Source organism: Gekko japonicus, unplaced genomic scaffold, assembly GCF_001447785.1.
Source record: "Gekko japonicus isolate JY-2015 unplaced genomic scaffold, Gekko_japonicus_V1.1 scaffold589, whole genome shotgun sequence".
In the NCBI taxonomy this organism is placed as follows: domain Eukaryota; kingdom Metazoa; phylum Chordata; class Lepidosauria; order Squamata; family Gekkonidae; genus Gekko; species Gekko japonicus.
Window position 1 is genome coordinate 71222 of NW_015163105.1, and position 18403 is coordinate 89624.

General features: G+C 47.4%; 1 protein-coding gene across 1 annotated transcript in view; it reads left to right on the forward strand.

Annotated features, from left to right (window-relative positions):
• Positions 1 to 18403, forward strand: part of LOC107106599 (Krueppel-like factor 12) — a gene marked incomplete at its 5' end in the record, with an annotated part of 47697 nt that overhangs the window by 1026 nt on the left and 28268 nt on the right. The gene's annotated exons all lie outside the window — the stretch shown is intronic.

Here is an 18403-nt window from a genome sequence, read left to right on the forward strand (position 1 = left end):
TAGCTAGCAATCCAAAACAGTCCAGTGGAGCCTGAGCGGTGGGTGTTGCCTTTTGACACACTTCCAGTGATGTCAGGGGGTGTGGCATATGCAAATAAGTTATGCTAATGAGCTCCTGCACCTCTTTTTCTATGAAATGATCCCTGATTCAAGGTATGAGCTTTCATGTGCACATTTGAAAAAGTGTGCATGCACACAAAAGCTCATACCTTGAACAAGACTTTGTTGGTCTTAAAGGTGCCACTGGACTCTAAATTTGTTCCTCTTAACTGGATGCACCTTTTTGAGCAAAGGTAAAGGTGGTGGTGAACGCCCCGATGAAATGGAACTTAAAAAAAAATTCATCCCGGTAGTGGCATTTCAGGTCTGGTTATATACCCTTTGATCCCACCAAAAACTTCTGCAGATGGAAGGATTTCCGGCAACAGAGACCTTCCCCACCTCCCTCTCTCGCTGAAGCCCAAAATGCCACCCAAAACGTTGCTCCTGGAGAATGGGGGACTCCTAGAAAGAGCTTGGGGGAGTTGAAGGTTTGACATGGGACAAGGCAATCAGCAAGAATTACCCCTCGTTCCTCATTAGGTGGGGTCCAAGCCATAGTGATGATGTTATGAGCTGATGGACGATAGGCACATAACTCATTCTGGAGTCTGAATGTACCCTGGATATTAGTGTAGTCTGGGTTGGTCCCAGATGGTATTGGAGTAGTCTGCCAATCTCACTTTCACACACAACGAATAATGCACTTTCAGTCCACTTTCCATGCACTTTGCAACTGGGTTTTGCTGGGCGAAATGGCAAAAATCCACTTTCAAACAGTCATTAAAGTGCATTGGAAGTGGACTGAAAGTGCATTTTCCCCCCCAGCGGGTTTGAAAGCGCTGCTAAGTGAAGATGTGATGGAAATGAGTGTGTATCAGGAGGGTTTACTCCCCTCCCCAGTGGCATGAATAATTTAAAGGGATTTTCCCCCTAGGGTTAAAGCTCTGAATATCAGGTCAAATCTGGCAATATTTATTCTACACTTAGATCATTTTCACGCTGCCTTTCTTAGAGACCTCCGTCCATGACAACCACAGAAGCAAATGGGAGACGGAGGGGGAGGGCAAACCTCAGAGTTCCCCGCTCATTAAAGATTGAGGCAAAACATAACGCGTTCCTGAGTAGATTGTCCTCTTTCTAGTGCTTCTGTCCTTTGCTCTGAATTTCCTTTCAACCAGAGCTTGGCCCAACTAGATGCAGTTCCCGTTTCTCTAAGCCAGAGGTGTCGAACTCATTTCTTACCTGGGCCAGATCTGACATAATTGTCACTTTGTCGGGCCGTGCCGTGTGTGCCATAAAACGTAATGCCAGGTACTGGAGATAATAAACTGTATAAAGGACAGCAGCTGGTAAGCTCCGAGTGGGTGTATCCTCGATGCAAGGCCTCATGGGCTGCGGGGGGGGGGGTGGTCAAAAGGAAAACCCACATGGGCGGACGGGAGACCCAGGGGGGAGGCCCGGGGCAGACGCTCCCACGCTGCTTGACTGCTGCAGATGAGGTTGTTCTGCCAGGCTGAAGCCCCAATCAGAGTGGCTCCGCCCACTCCCCTCACAAGCAGTCTCCTGTTCCCTCCCTTACACTAATTGCTCGCGGGCCGCATGAGAGCCCTGGATGGGCCGATTCCAGCCCCCAGGCCTTATGTTCGACACCCCTGCTCTGAGCCAGTTGCTTTCAAACTTTCTGTTATCAGGGAAGCCTTTCCACACTATCTTCTTAATTGGCCATAAGAGCTCTTATGCATCACAGAGAATTCTTGTAGAGCAGCAGTCACCTGGGTGGTGCTAGTGGGGTGTGTTTTCTGGTGCTCGCTGGCTTTTTGAGTCTTGGGAGATAAAAACAAAAAACTGGAAGGGGCTTCAGAAGAACGTAGGAGGCCTTGGCCATCCATTAAGCAGCAGCTGCCTCTATCACAGGAAGATACTTGGCCTGGAACGTCCCACTGTGTTGTGACTGGCTCCACCTCTACACCCACCATTTGTGATTGCCTTCTATGCATGTCGGTGCCATTTTATGGCAGCATCCAACACTCTTTCTCAAAGTTCCACGCTCAACCAGGTTGGGAACTCCAGCAACTGAATGCTCTAGGGCTCTCTCTTAGAACCCAGAACCCTTTAAGACAAGGGTCCCCCAACCCTTTTGAGCCTGTGGGCACTTTTTGGAATTCTGATACAGCGTGGTGGGCAAAGCCACAAAATGGCCGCTTTGGAAGATGGAGCCAGCCACAAACAAATGGCTGCCACAGCTTACCTTAAGTCACACAGGGAAGCTCACTGTGCTGTGGTGTTCGCTGCTGCCAAAGCAGTGTTTTTAAAAAATCTGTGCAGCCAATCAGATCTCCAGTGGCCAGTCAGATGACTTGTTTGGCAAAAGCCCCATCTGGCCCCACCCACTTTCTAAAAACATTTGGTGGGTGCCAGCAAAGCTGTTGTCGTGAGACAGGCCTGAAACAATGTAGGGCACACTGTCAGAGTACAGAGTGAGTAAGACAAGAGCACAAACTCAAGAAGCGTAGTCAAGGTCCGGTCCAAGGTAATGCACAGAGTCAGGACTCTAGTCCAAGAGTCAGTCCTTACAGCTAGGTCTGAGAATCCAATAGTTACTCACAAGCAGGTTCAAGAGCAAGGCAAAGGCAGAGTCAGGAAACAGTCCAAAGAGTCACAGTGTTGAGGCTGGATCCAGTGCAGTGGTCACAGAGTCAGAGGGATTTCGACTTGTTGCTTCCACGCCTACAGCCTCCCTTGGCTGGTTTTTATGGCCATATGTTTAAGGGTCATGTTTGCAGCCAGCCGTGCAGGAGTAATCCTCCATCTACTCAAGCAGCTAGCATTAGGCCAGGAGGCGTGCACTTTGTCATCTCTCCTGTAGTTTTGTTCATAGCCTCTGTCTGCAGCGCTCTAAAGGTGTGGGTGAAACTGGAGGGCTGGAAATGATCAACTGAGTTTCACCTGTTGAATCAGGGCTGAAGGGCGTCTGTGGCTCTGCATCAGCTGTTGGCTGTGAATCCTAACAAGCCCGTAGCTCATCTTCCTGCTTGCCCGCTTCTGCTGACTCAGAGCTGGCTACAGGGGGCTCCTCCTGAGAGAACCTAGAACCCTTGAAGACTCCCGAGGAGTCCTCGCTCTCGCTGGGCCCTGGCTGACCCACAAAAGGTATCTTTGGGCACGTTGGGGGCTCCTGCATTAAGATGACCCGTATCAGGCTTCACCATAGTCCCTGCATGAAATGTGAATAAACACATGAGAAAGCCCTCAACTCTGCCATGCAGCTGCACTTTCCAGGGGAAGGTTGATGAAGGTGGGCCCACTTGTCTGTTGCTGAGCCCAGCCTTCTTCCAAATTGTCCTCTCACTGAGGACCCCCAAATAAGCCTTCTGAAAAACCCCAGGATTCCCCAGAACATTTTTTGGGAAGACCGCTGCTCTTTCTCTTCGCAGTATTTATCACCTCTGCCCTGCTGATGATCTTTTGTTCTCGGGTATATTTGGGGCAGGATGGGGGGGGAAAGGGTATCGTGCCAACAAGGGGTGAGGAGCCCGCAGGCTTCACAGGATGCCAGTGCTCTGCGGAGGTTTGCCCCACCCCATCTTACAAAAACAGAGGTTATGAACTCCCCGTGGCCAAACCAGGGATAAGAAATCAAGCGTGAGCCAACTCGTAGTTAGCCCTGTGGGTTCTAACAGCTTCGCAGTGTAGGAACAAAGGCTTCTCGTAATCTTTGCTGCATTTCAGAGACCCAGAGTTGAATGGTGCTGCAAACTTCCAAGTTACTCGTGCCGGCTTCTTAGGATCATTCCTCCCCCCCAAAAAAAACTGGGTGAAATATGCGCATTGCCCTTTTTTAGTTACGCTGAGACATATGTCTGAAATCCACATCTTTATAGGAATTTGCTTGAAGGTTATGAAGATAATATCACGAGATACGTCGGATCCTTTTACCTGCCCGTATCCTTTGTAGCCATCAGCTGCAGTCCTGAAGATCCTGGAAAGACAACTATTACACTAAAGTAAAGGAGAATTAATACCAAGTTAATCTGGTTCTGGCTCTGCGCACTCATACCCAAACTGTTGTTTGGACTCAGTCGTGCTGCGACACCAAATCACTTTTTAACTTGGATTTCTTGAAGTGGAATGTATTGTTTGCAACAATTTTATTAAAGGCGGGATGGAGATCAGCAGTAAGGATCCCCATCGGCGTTCCCTCTAAGCTGAGTTAGTGTGAGCTAGCTCACAGTTTTTTAGCCTCCAGCTCACACATTTTTATCTTTGCTCAGGAAGGGACGGCTCCAGAGCAAACTAATTTATGCAGTAGCCAAATCGCTCGCTCACAACTTTAATGCCAGTTGCTCACAAAGTAGAATTTTTTCGGGCTCCATAGCTTAGAGGGCGCGTTGCTTATGACTCCTGTTTGTAGACGGGGGAAAGGCTCAAAAGGGAGTTTATAGGTTGGGTCCAGTGTTCTCTCTAAGCTGAGTTGGTGTGAGCTAGCTCATAGGGTTTTTTTAGCCTCTGGCTCACACAGTTTTGCCCTAGCTCAGGAAGGAGGGCTCCAGAGCAAACTAATTTATGCAGCACCCAAATCGCTCGCTCACAACTTTCATGCCAGGAGCTCGCAAAGTAGAACTTTTGCTCACAGGACTCCACTGCTTAGAGGGAGCATTGATCCCCATGTATATACACTGACAGTGTGGTGTAGTCAGGGCTATTTTGGGGCAGGAACGCACAGGAACGGAGTTCCGGCTGGCTCCCGAGTTGGCCACGCCCAGCAGGAGCTCATTAGCATAACAGGCCACACCCAACAGCAGAAACTCATTAGGATTGGCTACATTAGGGGTGTGTGGCCTAACATGCAAAGGAGTCCCTGCTACAAAAAAAGGCCCTGGGTTTTGACAACAAACAAGGTAAACAGAATAAGAAGCAAAAGGTGGGTGTGGCGGGAGGACAACACTTCTGGTAACACAGGAGTGTGCCCTAATATGCTAATGAGTCTCTGCTGTTGGGTATGGCCTATTATGCTAATGAGTTCCTGCTGGGCTTTTTCTACAAAAAGAGCCCTGGGTGTAGTGACTGGAGTGTCAAACTAGGATCTGGGAGACCCAGGTTCAAATCGCTGCTCTTGCATGGTTAGGGTCACCTTCAGCCAGTGTCAGGCTAACCTACCTCACGGGGTTGTTGTTGTGAGGCTAAACGTGTAGGAGAGGAGAACAGAAGAAGAAAACAATGTCCTCGTTGGAGAGAAAGGCAAGGGATAAATGAAATATATAAATCAATAGTTTTCATTACCATGGTGTGTGTGTTATGTTAAGTGCTGCCACGTTGCTTCCGAATTATGGCGACCCCGTGAATTCACGACCTCCAAAACATCCTCTCATTAACAGCCTTGCTCAGGTCTTGCAAACAGAAGGCCGTGGTATCTATAGATTTATATATAGGTAAAGGCAAAGGCTCCCTTGATCGAAAGCCAGTCGAATCCGACTCTAGGGTTGCGGTGCTCATCTCCGTTTCAAAGCCGAAGAGCCAGCGCTGTCTGAAGACGTTTCCGTGGTCATGTGGCCGGCATGTCTAAACACCATGGTGCACGGAACGCTGTTACCTTCCCACCGAAGTGGTACCTATTTATCTACTTGCAGTTTCTTGCTTTCGAACTGCTAGGTTGGCAGGAGCTGGAACTAGAGACGGGAGCTCACTCCGTCATGCGGCACCCCTGGGTCTCGAACTGCTGAACTACCGACCTTCCACAGCCTGCAGTTCAGCGTCTTAACCACTTGAGCCACCGCAGCTCCTTTATCTTTATATATAAGTCTGAGCAAATTTTAGAGGATCACAAGCAGTGCTCCCTCTAAGCTGTGGAGTCTTGTGAGCAAAAATTCTACTGGGTGAGTTGCTGGCATTAAAGTTATGCGGGAGCGATTTGGCTGCTGCATAAATTTGTTTGCTCCGGAGCCATCCCTCCTGAGCTAAGATACAAATATGTGAGCCGGAGGCTAAAAAACCCTGTGAGCTGGCTCACACTAACTCAGCTTAGAGGGAACAGTGAACAAGTCGTGGAAGGCTGGCATTCCTTAGCATTAAACTGTTAAAAGAAAATGGATTTGCAAAACGTGTTCATGAGCCCTTCTGGAAAGTTCACACCGACTCTCACCTCTATAGTACTCACGGTGAACATGTTCTGCGAACTAATCTCATCCATCGTTTATATCTTAGTCGTTACCTCTTTGCCCAAAGCAAATTGAGTCAGTTATCTGTGTATGACCCAGGGTAATTAGTGTATGATATTGGCTAGGTATAAATGAATTATGACAGCCCTGAATGCAAGATGAGCACCCTTGAACAGGAGACAACAGATCACAGAAACTTGCCGTTGCTGTAATCTCATCTGTTCGTGCAGATTAAGGGTACACGGCTGGGCCTTCCCGGAAAGCACTTATCTAAGCAAAATGGTGTTGAATTTTTTTTTTTTTAAAAAAAACATGGCTGCATGATAAGATCAGCAACTGGAGATTCCAGAGACTGATTTAGGGTTGCCAGCGTCCAGGTGGGTGTTATCAATACACAAACACTCCATGTATAAATTACGAACAGAAGGAGAAAGACTATATTATCTCCAAATCAATTTTAACAGTTCAAATACTTATCAAGTTCAACAAGCACTCTTATATTTTCTTCAAGGGTTAGGATCCAACAGTACTTAATACAAAGGACAAAATCCAAATAAAGTCCACTACTCCTTTGTATGAGATGCTTCAGGAAAACAAAAATTCCACAGGAAAGTAAAAGTTCCACATTTGTAGGAGCAGAAAATATAAGAGTGCTTGTTGAACTTGATATGCATTTGAACTGTTAAAACTGATTTGGATAATATAGTCTTTCTACTTCTGTTAGTAATCTATACACGGAGTGTTTTTGTATTGATACAACCTCCTCCCATGAGCTCTCCTTTGGATACAAAAGCCTCCAGGTGGTGGCTGGAGATCTCCCGGGAATCACAACTGATCCCCAGGCGACAGAGATCAGTTCACCTGGACAAAATGGCCACTTTGTAGGGTTGCCACGTGTACTCACCCCTCGGAGCGGGGGAGCCTCGTCGGGCTCCGGGAGCTCTCAGTGGGCGCGTGCACAAAGCGCACCCGCGCCGGCAGCACATCACAGGAAGTGATGTGCTACATGCTCACGTTGGGGGCGTGGCCCAGATCGTCGGGGGGGAAACCATATGGTTTTCCCCCCGACGATCTGGGCCACGCCCCCAACATGAGTGATGTGGCGGTGACGCAGCTTCGGGGGCGGAGTTCCCCCCAGGGCCTGATTCCGCCGCCGCGGAAATCGGGCCTCCAAAGCGGGGGATTCCCCGCCCCCCGGGCCCATTTGGCAACCCTACCGCCTTGGAAGGTGCTCTCTGTGGCCTTGTACCCCACTGAAGTCCCTCCACTCCCCAAACCTCCAGGTATTTCCCAATCTGGAGCTGGCAGCTTCAGTCTGACCCCTTCCTGCAGAATGTCAGTTGTTCCCCCAGTTCCCACTTAGAACCAATCTAGACTCCATCTTAGAGAAGAATTTGGCCATTTAAAAAAGATGCTGCAAGGGCCCGATCCTGATCAAGATCTCCTGTTCCCTCTGTGCCCTGGGCCCAGTCCGGGTCGGGCCTTCGTGGCATTTTCAGACAGCCAAATTCTTCTCTAAAATGACACAATGTCAAGTTTGGCCGTTAGATGCAAGTAACTGGAATTTAAATGTGTGGCAATTGAAGTTTTTGAATTCCCTCTCCTTAAAGTCGACTCCTCTGTAAAAGTAGTTACTGGACTGTAGTTGCTGATCGGGGATAACCAGGCAGACATATCGGGTCAATGTCGACTGACAGTTTTGTTTTTGACCATAAGGGCCTAATCCTCACTGAGGTGGCAAGCCTGTGTCTGGCCTGTACCACTTCAGACTAGAGATGCCAGCCTCCAGGTGGGACCTGGGGATCCCCCAAAGTACACCTCGTCTCCAGGCTACAGAGATCAGTTCTCCCGGAGAAAAAGGATGCTTCGGCAGGTGGACTCTATGGCACTGTGCCCCACTGAGGTCCCCGTCCTCCCCAGGCTCCATCCCCAAATCTCCAGGAGTTTCCCAACCTGGATCTGGCAACCCTACGCCCCCATTCCCCCATTGGTGGCCAGGGGGGATCTGGCAACCCTATGTCAGACTCAGAGGATGAAGCTCACATCATTGAATGATTCTTGAAACCAGGGGGGAAAGATCCTTCCACCTAGAAAACCGGATGTCTAAGAGAAGACTAGGATCCTTCTTCTTGAAGACCTTTTCTTTACACCCAAAGCCATTATCAACAAGTCCCAGAGGTAATAAGAATTCATGATGGCCCACAAGTAATTACAGTTGATCAGGTTTTCAGAAAACGGTTTGTATTTCAACGATGTTTCTCTGTGTGTGGTGTGTACCGTCAAGTTGCTTCCAACTTATGGTGACTCTGTGAACGAATGACCTCCAGAACGTCCTGTCCTTTATAGCCTTGTTCAGCTCTTGCAAACTGAGGGCTGTGACTTCCTTGACGGAGCCAGTCCATCTGGCGTTGGGTTTTCCTCTTTTCCTGCTGCCTCCAAGTTTCTTGTCTTTTTCAGTGAGTCTTATCTTCTCATAATGTGACCAAAGTATGATAACCTCAGTTTAGAGGGAAAGTTTAGACTTGACTTGCTCTAGAATCCAATTATTTGCCTTTTTGGCAGCCCATGATATCCATAGAAGTGTCCTCCAACACCACATTTCAACAATAGCTAACTTAAATTTTATGAAATTCCACTTTTTTTTCCCTTGCAGCCCCCTGTCACTGTTCTGTGGTACATTGTCATTTTTCTAATATGACATTCTATTTAATGTCATATATTTCCCTTTATTTTATGTAATTCTTTTTATCATCTTCAAATTTTTGATGTAGCAGCCATGGAGGGAGACAAAACCAAACTCTTTAGCCTTTGACTCCTCAAGAGGATTGCTTTGAGGTTATCTTGAAAGAGAACAGTCTCTGCTGGACTTTTGTTTTTAAGTTTTTCTGCTGATGATTTTAATTCTGTTGTATTTAGTATTGTGTTTTTATTGTGTATGGTTTTTATTCTGTTGTATTTAGTATTGTGGTTTTGTACTGTTTTTATTGTTGGCTCCCAATTGTCTGGGGGAAAGTTGGGCTGATAAATGAAACAGGTTTGACACAGTCTCCTTAGTCATTAGGTAATATCCACACCTCTTTGGATTCTGCTCTGTCATTGTGCCAGAGCAGTAAGTCACAACTGGTTTTCCCTGTGTGGAAAAGACAGTCCAGTTGCAAATTACTTCTCTAGCATGGTGGAAACGCAACATACAGTGATGGTGTGGATGATAATGTAACCTTACAAAACCTTAGTGCTCATCAGCCACCACAGGTGTTAAACCCTAAACGGTTTGGGGCCAACATACCTGAAGGACCACCTCCTGCCTTACAAACCTACCTAACCATCGTGGCCCATCTTCTGAGCAGTGTTCCCTCTAAGCTGAGTTAGTCAGAGCTAGCTCACAGTTTTTTAGCCTGCAGGTCACACATTTTTGTCTTCGCTCAGAAAGGATGGCTCCAGAGCCAAACTAATTGATGCTGCAGCCAAATTGCTGGCTCACAACTTCAATACCAGTAGCTCACAAAGTAGAATTTTTGCTCACAAGACTACACAGCTTAGAGGGAACATTGCTTCTGAGGCTCAGCTTTATGTACCCCACTTTCTAAGATCAGGCAGGTGGCAAAAAGAGGGCCTTCTCAGTTTTGGCTCCAGGGAGACTCATATCTGCCCCCTTCTTTTGGTATCCCTGGGGGAAGACTTCACTGTTTCATTTGGTATTCCCTCAGTGAGTCCTCCTTATTGCTGCGTGTGTTGATTATTTCTATATGTATTTTAGCTCTGGTTATAATTGTTTTTATTATGTGTCCTTGTTGGTTTTAATGGTTTTTAAGATGCAGTTTCATTGTGTACATTTTTAATTTGTTAGCCTCCTTGTTGGCCCTTATAAAAACAGAAAGGAATTTGTAAATAAATAACAAAAATACTGTTAGGAGAGTCCAGGTTGCGCCTGCTGAAAATGGTCTCTGTGTACTCTTAACCGCGGCCTAATTTTGGGTAATTACTTTTCACCCTGTGCTTCCTGCAAATCGTGGCCCCTTAACTCTGTTGTGTGTATTTTTGTCTTCATAACCTCATACACTTAAACGTCTCATGAGAACCGCTTCATGTGTCTGACAAACTAGGCTCTAGTCTATAAAGCTTGCGCTGGAATAAAAAATTGTTGGCCTTGAAGCTACTGCAAGGTTCTTGTCCCTTCATGAAATGTACGATCGGGCTGGTGTTTAGGGCAAATTTGGAGGGGGTTGGAGGCTGCTACAGCCATCAACAAGCTCTGGTAAATCCCTGGTGTCTACTCCGGGCACTTCAATGTTTAGTGTAGCCCAGAAGCTTTTACGTATGACCGTCAGTCCACTAGAGGGCAAACTCTAATAACAAACCGAGCTAGATCAAGCTGAGAATGACCAAGAACTGTGATGTATAAATCCCAGATATTGAATGCTGCTTTCGAATTTCCCCCCCCTCCTTTCAAAACTAACCGAAATGGCCATGAAACTTCACGTGCAGTGTCAATTAGAAATGAATCAAAAGTGATAGTCACATTTAAAGGGAGGAAGCTCTTACAGGTCACACTGCCTGAGTTGCTGATCATTGCTAAGTGTGAATCCTCTGATGAGTAATCTGTGAAAACAGGCAAAGTGGGGAGTCTGCTCGTTAGTCATTCCCAAAGTATGCATTTATGGACTCGTTTACTTGTATGGTTTCAGTAGCCAAAATTAATTAATGAATATTAATTAATTAATACAGGGGTCATTTCGTAGAAAAAGAGCTAGGGGAACTCATTAGCATAACTCATTAGCATATGCCACACCCCGACATCACCGGAAGTGTGTCAAAAGGCCACACCCCCTGACATCACCGGAAATGTGTCATAAGGCCACACACCCTGCCCCCAACGGTCCCGGCCGCCACCGCCGGCCTTGCAGCTCCACTGACGAGCCCCATGAGGGAGTGCAAGGAAGCCCCGCGAAGGCCCTCCCTGGCCCCAGGCAGGCAGGGGTGGGGAGAGGCAGGGAGGAAGCAACTTACCCTCCCTCTTCTCCTGCCTCCTCCTGGCTGAATGAGGGCCGGAAGCGGGGTGGCCAGAAGCGGGGGGCGGGGCTTTGTCATGTGTCCCGCCCCCCCGTACCTCACCCGGGGGAACTGTGTTCCCCCGCATTCCCCCCCGAAATGACCTCTGAATTAATATATACTTCTGTTAATGGTGCTGGCTTTTTACTGGATGGCAGATCCTTAAATTGCTGCCTGGTGACCTGGAGGTGGGGATGCCAACCTCCAGGTGGGACCTGGAGATCCCTTGGAATTACAGCTCATCTGCAGACTACAGAGATCATTTCCCCTGGAGAAAACGGATCCTTTGGAGGGTGGGCTGTATGTACCCCACTGAGGCCCCTGTCCTCCCCAGGCTCCACCCCCAAATCTCCAGGAGTTTCCCAACCTGGACCTGGCATCCCTACCCCCCCACCCATCGCCAGTGGTTGGGGGGAGTATAAATGTTTCAGCAAATAAACTTTGCTCAGTTTGCACCAGTGCGATGGCCGTCACTTCCGGTTTCTCACCAGAAGCAATGTCGGGTGTTGCCAAGATGCCCTCTTAATTTGGGGCCTGCCGCTCCCCCCCCCCATCTTAAGCGCATCTTCAATAAATCTGCCCCCACCTCCCAAACTCCCCCAGAGAATTGGCAGCGTCACCTGGCAACCCTAAGAATAGGGGTAGGATCCTCCCTGATGAATGCCCTGATGAGCTTACAGTCTGAAATAGCGGTGCAGTGAAAACTGCGGCGACAGGCCGTGTACCCCTAAGTGTAAGGCATTTTTATATGTTTGCACAAATGTTCCCCGTTCAAAATAATAATATAAATTAGAAGTCCTGAAAAGAAAATACTACTTTAGAAAATGTATAATTAACTTGTGGGATTCACTGCCGCAAATCAGTCCATCTGTCGTGGGGCCTGAGGTCTCCCAGCTCACCAAGAACACTGGTGGGTGCATTACGCTTGGCAGGGGCCTCTTCTCCATGAGCAAAACGTGGGAGATGCACACCCATTGGTTGCAGATATCTTTCCTTTATTAGGAACAGGGGCTGTGGTTTCCTTCTCCCAGCCTCATTACAGAGAAGCAAAACCCAACGTCTCCGGTGGGGGCCCCCTCACCCCTTAACTATTTGCTCCCCTTGTCAGGCCCGCTCATTCCCAAGGACACACTTAACCAGTCAGGCCCACTCAATACCAAGGGCACTCATTCCCAAGGGCACACTTAACCAGTCAGGCCCACTCAGTCCCAAGGGCACTCATTCCCAAGGGCACACTTAACCGGTCAGGCCCACTCATTCCCAAGGGCACTCATTCCCAAGGGCACACTTAACCAGTCAGGCCCACTCACTCCTAAGGGCACTCATTCCCAAGGGCACACTTAACCAGTCAGGCCCACTCATTCCCAAGGGCACTCATTCCCAAGGGCACACTTAACCGGTCAGGCCCACTCACTCCTAAGGGCACTCATTCCCAAGAGCACACTTAACCAGTCAGGCCCACTCATTCCCAAGGGCACTCATTCCCAAGGGCACACTTAACCCGTCAGGCCCACTCATTCCCAAGCGCACTCATTCCCAAGGGCACACTTAACCAGTCAGGCCCACTCATTCCCAAGGGCACTCATTCCCAAGGGCACACTTAACCGGTCAGGCCCACTCACTCCTAAGGGCACTCATTCCCAAGGGCACACTTAACCAGTCAGGCCCACTCATTCCCAAGGGCACTCATTCCCAAGGGCACACTTAACCGGTCAGGCCCACTCACTCCTAAGGGCACTCATTCCCAAGGGCACACTTAAGCAGTCAGGCCCACTCATTCCCAAGGGCACTCATTCCCAAGGGCACACTTAACCGGTCAGGCCCACTCACTCCTAAGGGCACTCATTCCCAAGGGCACACTTAACCAGTCAGGCCCACTCATTCCCAAGGGCACTCATTCCCAAGGGCACACTTAACCGGTCAGGCCCACTCATTCCCAAGGGCACTCATTCCCAAGGGCACACTTAACCAGTTAGGCCCACTCATTCTCAAGGGCAATGTGGCTGAGACCGGTATCCCCCCACAGCCCACCAGTTGCTTGTTGGGTCATACTGACCCACAGAAATGCCCTGTTTTCACCTTCCTGGGGCATGTCGTAGCCTTGGCTCCATGTGGCTGCTGCTTTTGCCCCAGTCCACTGTGGGATGTTGACACTACCAACCCAGTTGGCTGCGCCCCTCCTATGCCCAGAGGACTCTGTGCCACACTGTCTTTATATCTGAGAATCTTGTATCTACTTGCCCTCCCCAGTAGGTAGAAAAGTCTGTATTATGGGCTTAGGCATGGATGCAGTTCTGCAAACCTGGGGAAAACAAGAGTTTGCAGAAAACGTTTAATCGGGGGGGGGGGGAGATTCAGGTGGGTAGCCTTGTTGGTCTGAAGGAATAGAACACATTTTGAGTCCAGTGGCACCTTTAAGACCAACACGTATATTCTGAGTCAGTGTACTTTGAAATACCAGTTGCGACAGGACAAACTGTGGGGAGGGTTGGTGAACTATTGCTTGGGGCAGGCGACTGTGCATGCTGGGCTAGGTGAACCTTTGTCTGATCCAGGGAGGCTTTTAATTCTTAGGTGAACCTGTATAGTTTTATTTATTTGTTTGTTTATTTTATTTCACTTATACCCCGCCCTCCCCGCAAGCGGGCTCAGGGCGGCTTACATAGGCACAACTGTGCAATAAGATACAAGATTAGAACAGTTAAGGCACCAAGTACAATAAAAATAGGACAAGTTAAAACAATTAAAACAAAAACTCGCATCTTGCAGGGTACATTAGGAACTAAAATACTCACTCCCTATTGTATATCGCGGTGGGATCAAAGAGGGGGGATGCCATGGGCCAAGATGTTCCAAGTGGCCCGGCGGTCCTGCTCTGCAGTTACTCGGTGGTGGTGGTGGCGGCGGCTCCTACTCAAAAGCCTGGCAGAAGAGTTCCGTCTTGCAGGCCCTGCGGAACTGTAAGAGGTCCTGCAGGGCCCTGATCTCCTCCGGGAGCTCATTCCACCAGGTAGGAGCCGCCACCAAGAAGGACCTGGCCCTTGTGGCAGCAAGCCTGGCCTCTTTAGGACCCGGGGTCACTAGGCGGTGTTGTGACCCCGACCAAAGTGCTCTTTGGGGCCTGTATGGGGAAAGGCGGTCCCTCAGGTATGCTGGACCCTGGCCATATTCAGTGTGTGCCATATTCAGTAAAGGGTGAAATAGGTATGAGTAAGAAGACTGGAGTTGCTATGCAGAGGAAAGCATTGGCAAACCACCTCTGCTTATCTTCTGTCCGGAACATCCTGTGCAGTGTTCCCTCCAAGCTGAGTTAGTGTGAGCTAGCTTATCGTTTTTTAGCCTCCGGCTCACAGATTTTTGTCTCCGCTCAGGAAGGGTGGCTCCAGAGCAAACTGATTTATGCAGTAGAATTTTTGCTCACAAGACTCCACCGCTTAGAGGGAGCATTGCCTGTAGACCTAACATCTCTAGTTGGGGTGGGCTCTTTGCCAGGCTATGAACCAACCACCCTGGTCCCTAACACTGGCCCTGTAAACACTATTGGCGGTCTCTCTCTGCTTGGGTTGGTTAGTTATCTAATAACCAACCAACCCAAGGGGAAAAAAATCAAAGAGAAAAAATTACTTCTTGGTACACCTTAAGGTTTCAGAGACAGGACGCCCAGAAATTTTACCTTCTTGGCAACCCCGACGGATCAGCTCAAGAATTGGGGTGGGGAAGAATCAGTGCCTCTGTTGGCCACAACACTAACATGGGCTTGGAATGGCAAAGAGGGTATTCTGCTCACCCTTTTCCATGAAGCCTACCCATGTTGCTTGTGTCTTGATTATCAAGAGGATCCTGAGGGCTCGCCAAGATATTCTGCTGGTGGAAAGTGCTGGCAAGTCACACCCCTCGTGTGGTTTTCAAGGCAAGAGACTCACCGCGGTGGTTCGCCATGGCCTGCCTCTGTGTATTGACCTTGGGCTTCCTTGGTGGCCTCCCATCCAAGTACTAACCAGACCTGACCCTGCTTAGATGAGAACAGGATAGCCTGGGCTGTTCAGGTCAGAGCCAACAGTCTTAAAAATATTTTCAGGTCAAACTAGCTTTCGCTTAATAATTCTTTTTTTTAACAGTTTTATTTAGGTTTTTTCACAAATATACAATCATTGCATTGCATTAATATTTTAGACATATCTCCTGGCTGAGTCTATTACAAATTTTTATATTTTATCCATTTATAAAATTCTGCCCATCTTTCTTTAAACACCTTATCATCTTTCCCTTGCAAAATAAGTGTTAGTTTGTCCATTTCTGCGACCTCCATTAACTTCTCTACTATTTCCTTTTTCTTAGGTATCTTTTCTTGCTTCCAGTATTTAGCAATCAAGATTCTAGCCGCTGTGAGCATATATGTTATTAAATAGTAATTTTTTCCTTTATGTTCATTTGGAATAATATTTAACAGATAGGTCTCCGGACATAGTTTTAAACTTATATGCAGCACTTCTGTTATCAAGTTTTTAACATTTTCCCAAAACTTATACATTTTTTCACAATTCCACCACATGTGGAGAAACGTCCCAACGTTGGTTTTACATCTCCAACAATTTTTATTTGCAGTTTTATATGCTTTAGATAACTTTTCTGGGGTCCAGTACCATCTATGAAACATCTTAAATATGTTTTCCTTAAATGTTACCGCCCTCATTAATTTCATTGACTTCCAAACTTTTACCCACTCATCTAAATGTATAGTTTTTCCCAGATCCTTCATCCAAAGTATCATAACATTTTTTATGTTTTCTTCAAAAAGATAATCATCAAGGAGGAAGGAATATGTTTTTTGAATGAGTTTGTCGTTTGAGGATAGCCATATTTTGTCCAGTTCAGTTTTGGTATTTACGAATTCTCCATTTTTATCCTTGTTGTATCTATCCTGAACTTGCATTTTCTCCCACCATGTTAAGTGAATATTTTTGTCTGTTAATCTTTCCAAAGGTCTTAATTTATTGTTTTCATCTAATAAAATATCATACGATATAGCTTTTTCTTTTGTCATTAGTTTTGTGTTAATGAATGCCTCAAGAGGGGACACCCATCTTGGGGTTTTATCGTAAAATCTATATTTCATTTCTTTCCACACCTTAATTAATGCCGCTCTAATGGTATGATTGTGGAAGTTGGAGTGAACTTTATCTTTTTCGTACCATAGATACGCGTGCCACCCCATGTAGAGGTCGTGGCCTTCCAAATGTAATATTCTCCAATTTCTTAATTGGATCCAGTCTTTGATCCACACCATTGCCGCGGCTTGGAAATATAGTTGCCAATTTGGTAGTCCCAGTCCGCCTCTCTCTTTTTTATCTTGTAGTATCTTTAACTTAATTCGGGCTCTTTTTGGGTGCCAAATAAAAGACCTTATTAATTTATCCAGGTCCAAAAAATATTGGCTTTTTTTCAATATTGGGAGGTTTTGTGCTAAAAATAGAAAGCGAGGGAGGATATTCATCTTGATCGTTGCGATCGGAAGGATCGCTTAATAATTCTTAATACTTGTGTATCTCATTTCAGATGTGTATTAATGTACATTATTTCAGTAATCTTTAAGGCACTCCTTTAGGGTGAGCCACCAGTTATCATCCATATATTTCTGACCGGCAAGAAGAAGGCCACCTAGAGAGTTTATGGCTTAGATGAGGTTCAAACCAGGGACTTCTTGCTTTGTAGCTCCCTCTTAGCCACTTTCCTATACCATCTCCAAGGGAATGCGGCTCTAGAATTAAACTTCAAAGCATCACTGAACATTTAGGCAATATGACCCTGTTTCTGTGTGACGGCCACACATCTTATGGTCCTAGGATTGCCAGGTCCCTCCAAGTCTCCAGGGGACTTTGGGGGGGGGTGTTCCAGGGGTGCGGGGACAGCCCCAATGTGATGATGTCATGCAGAAGTGACGTCCCGTTGGGGACCGCGCCTGCGCTCCAAGCTGCAAATTTGTGGCTTGGATTGCAGTCACACACACATACCCCAACTTCTTCCCCCCAAAATGTAAAGGGATCTTTTAAATGCTGTGGGGAAGAAGTGCGGGGGGGGGGGGGGACATCTGCAATCCAAGCAGCGAATTCGCATGCACACCATGCTTTTGAGAAGAAGCGGGGGGGCACATACCCCTCTCCATCCCTCTGTAAGGAAGAGATGTTCCGCCAGGCTTTTTGGTAGAGGACAGCGACAGTTTCCATCATAGCTGGCGCCCTCCTCTTTTCTTCTTTTTCTTTTTCCATCCTCCCCGCTTCGGCCTCCTCCTTAACTTGCCCACGAGATGGAAGAACAGTCCAGAGCAGGTTTCAGATCGAATTATAAACGCCATCGGAAGACTGTGAAACTTTGGGGTGAACTGATTGTTGATTTTTAAACTGTACTTTTGTATATTAATTTATTGTAAATCTCCCAGGGCTCTGTGTACTCAGGGATGGGGCGATTCAGAAATTTTTTAATAATAATAATAATAATAATAATAATAATAATAATAATAATAATAATTATAAGATTATGCATGGGACAGAGCAGGTTGAGAAAGAAGTACTTTCTCCCTTTCTCACAGTACGAGAACTCGTGGGCACTCCATGAAATTGCTGAGCGGTCGGGTTAGGACAGATAAAAGGAAGTCCTTCTTCACCCAAAGAGTCATTAACACATGGAATTCACTGCCACAGGAGGTGGTGGTGGCTACAAGCATGGACGGCTTCAAGAGGGAATTAGATAAGCATATGGAGCAGAGGTCCATCAGTGGCTATTAGCCACAAGGTATAGACATGAACTCTTGGTCTGGGGCAAGTGATGCTCTGTATTCTTGGTGCTTGGGGGGGGGGGTTCAACAGTGAGAGGGCGTCTGGTGTCCTGGCCCCACTGTTGGACCTCCTGATGACACCTGGTATTTTTGGCCATTGTGTGACAGAGTGTTGGACTGAATGGGCCATTGGCCTGATGCAACCTTGGCTTCTCTTACGTTCATCATCATCATCATCATCATCATCATCATCATCATCATCATCATCATCATCATCATATGACTTCCAGTCAGCTGAAGGGCCCTTTAAACCTTGCAGGAGGGGAGGGAGAGGGGTGGATGTCGGCGGTCAGGCTTGGGGGTGGGGCTTCCCCTCCTGGCCAGC